The sequence below is a fragment of the Canis aureus genome, chromosome 28, assembly GCF_053574225.1.
Source record: "Canis aureus isolate CA01 chromosome 28, VMU_Caureus_v.1.0, whole genome shotgun sequence".
Taxonomy (NCBI): Eukaryota; Metazoa; Chordata; class Mammalia; order Carnivora; family Canidae; genus Canis; species Canis aureus.
Genome location: NC_135638.1, coordinates 40717542 through 40722097, shown reverse-complemented (window position 1 = coordinate 40722097; position 4556 = coordinate 40717542). Strand labels below are relative to the sequence as shown.

General features: G+C 48.6%; 1 pseudogene; it reads right to left on the bottom strand.

Moving 5' to 3' along the window:
• Positions 1-3403: 3403 nt before the first annotated feature.
• LOC144300256 (phosphoglycerate mutase 1 pseudogene) lies at positions 3404-4148 on the bottom strand (annotated as a pseudogene).
• Between the last annotated feature and the right edge of the window lie 408 nt (positions 4149-4556).

Here is a 4556-nt window from a genome sequence, read left to right as displayed (position 1 = left end):
AAGGAGACATGCCTACACATACACTGTATGTAAATGAGGCTTATGATCCTCCTTGCACAGAGAATTTGGTATTATAATGAGGTAAAGGTAATTATGGGTCATCCCAGTGGTCAGCCCATGGTCCATCTGAAAAGACAGGAGTCAAAGATTAAGATCAAAGTGGTCTGAGTGGTGGTGGTGGTGGGGGAGGGGATACCAGAGCTCTTCCTCTGGGTAGTCTTTATTGCTTCAAGGGTAGTTTTGGTTTCCATAACGGAATGTTGTGCCTGTAGGGTCCTTTGCTTGAATGAAGAGATAAGGTAGAAAGAAGAATATAAGGAAAAATGTGGGACAAAGGTCGATGGGTGCAAGCAGGTTAGCAGGAAAGATCAAGTCTTGGGTTCAGCTGGCAACAGTTTGCTATACAAATTTAAGTCTGATTTCCCATTCATGAGAGTTATTAAGTCCTCTTCCTCTTTGGTACAGAAAAGTGAGACACTCTTATAAATGGAAATTTGCTATATAAATGTAAAATTTCCATACAAAAGGAAACTTACGCTCTGTTTTTCAGAACTTCTCCTACATCAGCAGATTTTTCAAAAAGTGAGCTCAGATAATCCTCATGCCAAAAGAGCCTTTTTTTGGCCCTGTTCAACAGAGTCCAAAAGTGGACAGTTAGGTACACAACTGCTTTTCCAAGCCTCTGTTTGTGTCTAGTTTGCTATTGTGGAGGCGGAGAAAATTAAGGCCATTCCACTTTAAGTTCAGCGTTAGCACATGCCCAGCCATCCCAGGCCCCTGCGAAGAAGAGCTGAACTTTACCTTACTTCAGTTACAGGAAGAACGACCTTCAGTTACAGCTTAACGACCTAGAAAGCCCCATATTAGAATAAAAACAAAGCCCAAGGGACATCTGGGTGGCTCAGTGGTTGAGCTTCTGCCTTCAGCCCAGGGCTGATCCTGGAGTCCCAGGATCAAGTCCCACATCGGGCTCCTTACATGGAGCCTGCTTCTCTCTCTGCCTGTGTCTCTGCTTCTCTATCTCTCTGTGTCTCTCATGAATAAATAAATAAAATCTTAAAAACAAAACAAAACAAAACAAAACAAAGCCCAAGCCAAGGGCAGGAAGCTCCTATTAGAATGAGAACAGAGCTCAATGCCCTTGAAGGCCCCAGATCAAAATGTAAACAGAACTTGAGGAATTGCTCCAGCCCTTCTGGAGGTCCCCGGGAGCAGCCCTTAAAACTAAGCTGAAACGCTCCTCGGGGTCCAAGTCCCTGCTCGCTGTGTCGGGTGCACTTGGACACAAGCTTGAGCTTGTAAATCAACCCTCGTGTGTTTGCATCGGTGTCGGCTCCTCGGTGGTTTCTCGGATTCGCAATCTTGGGCACAACATTTGGGGGCTCGTCCGGGATCCGAGAAACCCCCAGGACCCCATCCGGAGGGTTTCACGTGTGGTGGGTGTACTCAACTTTTTCCACCTTTTGCGCGCATATTCTCTGAGAGCTCTAAGCCGTACTTTTACCTGTGGGAATTCCAAACTGTATGGGTCGACATTGGCTTAGGCGGACGCGCTGGCGGGCCGTAGACTGGGGTCTTGAGGAGACGTCCCTTGCCCCTGCCTGGAGGAGGACGGGGTCCTCGTCTGTAAGGAGGCCGCTGCCAGCCCTTCGGGTTACTCTCTGTTTTGTCTCCACGGCCGCACGGAACGTTTGTGCGTTACTATGTCCTTGTTAACTGTTTGTGCATTTGTCTGTGTTGTTGGGTCCTTGTTAATCATCTTTACTGTCTGTGTCTTGGTGTGGATCGGGGACATAACGGGGGAGACAGAAACCACTCCCCTGTCTCTTATGCTCTCCCACTTCTCGGATGTTAGGGAAAGAGCTCGTATTCTGAGCATAGACATACAGAGAGAGAGATTCCATCTTGCATATCAGAATGGCCAATATTCAACGTGGGATGGCCCAGAGAAGGAACTTCCCACCTGCCTATTATCTTACAGGTTAAGGCGGTGATCTTCAGGGACAAACCAGACGGCCACCCTGACCAGGTGCCCTACATCCTGATCTGGCAGGACATGATCGAGAATCCCCCTCCTTGGCTAAAACCATTTTTACCCCCCAAAGCAGGACCCACCGAGATTCTAGCCCTGGAAAGCCGAGAAGGAGACGGACTCTACGCTCCAAGCGCCCCTTCATCCGGTCTTCCAGGGTTCCTCCCCGGAGGACCTGATTCTCCCGCCGCCCTACCGGGCACCCCCTCCCCCTTCCACCCCTCCATTGGAGGCACAGGGGGCTGCAGAAGGGGCGCCACCCCTCCCTGACGAGGGCGTCCCTGTGCGCGGGCCGGCAGCGGGGACACGCGGTCGGACCCACCCGAGGCCCCACCTCCGAATGCGGCCCCACGGACGCCACCGCCCTTCCTCTCCGCGCCATGCCCCCCCCCCCCCCCAGACTGGCGAACAGCTAATGTTATATTGGCGGTTCTCCACCAGTGATTTATATAATTGGAAAACCCGAAATGCAAAGTTCTCTGATAATCCGAGAGATCTAATCCGGCTTTTAGATACTGTTCTCTCTACCCACCAGCCTACTTGGGATGATGCCGACAGCTCTTGCAGGTTCTCTTCACCACCGAGGAGAGAGAACGAATTCAGGTGGAAGCCCAGAAGTCTGTCCTGGGAGAGGACAGACAGCCGACTCAAAACCCAGACCTCATAAATGCTGCCTTCCCTTATCCTGCCCTACCTGGGACTACAAGTCGGCTGAAGGTAAGGAGAGACTCCGGGTCCACCGCCAGACTCTAATGGCAGGTCTCAAGGCTGCCGCACGCAAGCCTACCAATCTGCTTCTTCTTCTTCTTCTTCTTCTTCTTCTTCTTCTTCTTCTTTTTAAGATTTTATTTATTTATTCACGAGAGGCACAGAGAGAGATATAGAGGCAGAGACACAGGCAGAGGGAGAAGCAGGCTCCATGCAGGGAGCCTGATGTGGGACTCGATCCCGGGTCTCCAGGATCACACCCCGGGCTGAAGGCGGCGCTAAACCGCTGAGCCACCAGAGCTGCCTCCATTCTGCTTCTTATTGGTCACACCTAGCCTGTTTCTTTCCTATCCCCAACTCAGTCAGGTTCTAAATAAAAAAGCGGTAGCAAAAACTCCAGTTACTAACTCTCTATTCTTGAATAAGAGTCTTCCCTCAGCTTGAACTAAGGACCCATGCCCCAGAAGTGCCATTCTGACTAGATTATGTGAAAGGAGTGGATGCAAGAAACAAAATAGCTAAATTAATTAGGGGCATTGGTCGCCATTTGCAGCTAAAACTTAAGATGTCTACAGATGTGGTCAGTGTGACATGTGCCAGAAGTGCAGAAGAATGGGATGGACAGGGAAGATGTTCTTGGGAAAGCAGCCTGCCTGCTTGCCTTCACTTTTTGGCCTTCCTCTGGGCAGCCACAGCTTCCATGGCTTTACCCATGTTCTCTTCATCCCCCAGGAACTGCCTGGTCTTGATGGGCTTAAAGTTCTTGTCTAATTCATAGACCATGGGAATACTAGTTGGCAGGTTCAGCTCAATGATAGCTTCTTTGGAAAGACCCTCCAGATGCTTGACAATGTCCAGAAGGTTGTTGCCATGGGCTACAATCTGTACCCATTTCCCCTCTTTGATCTGGGGGTATTTCTTCTTTCTAAAAGGGCAGAGTTCTGGCAACTGTGTACTTTAGACTCTCACAGGAGGGTAGGGGATATTCAATGAACTCTGCACACCTGTGATTCTTACTAATGTTGCTGTAGAAGGGATGGTCAGGCTCCATCAGAGGTGGTAGGGCATCAGAAGAGCATCTCCAGTTCTTTTCTGGGTCTCGCCATGCTTGGCAGTAGTTTCTGCTTTATTGAGGCCAGTCAGAACCCCATAGTGTCACTCACTGGAGTGCCAGGTCCTCACTACTGGCAGCCACATTTGGCCAATGGAATTCAGCACTGTCTGAATTGCTCTCTTCTGCACTGAGGTAAAGCAAATGTCAAACTCCTAGCCAGCACAGTGCCTGGCCATCATGCTTTTCCTTCTTGTGCCAGCTTTCTCAGGTCACATCCTACCAGCCACTGAAGCAGTGCTCCAGGTTCCACGCACTCTTGCCCTGCTAGATCAGTGCCAGTTTGTAGGTGGCCATGGCCACGGCTCCCTGACACACAGAGTGAATCTAGCAGGGATTCCAGAGCAGCTGCCTGGTCCCAGCGCACCTGAGCACTCACTTAATATAATTGTTTTTTTTTTTTTTTTTTAGACAACACAAGATGGTTTTTATTAGGATACCCTTTGTGTACACAGGAAATTGGAGCTTAGCAATGGCGCAAATGTTAACTATAAAATAAAACCATATTTTGTCACAAATAAATGATGAACTAATGACCGAAAGTCATTTAGGAAGAAATATAGGTAATTTCATCAAATTTTCTACTCCATTTTGAGGTTATTTATAGAGCTAGAAACTCAAGATATAGGATTATCTATCTCTATATTTATCTGTACCTATATTCATATATCCATCTATTTTCATTCCTAAATTCATAGATATTTA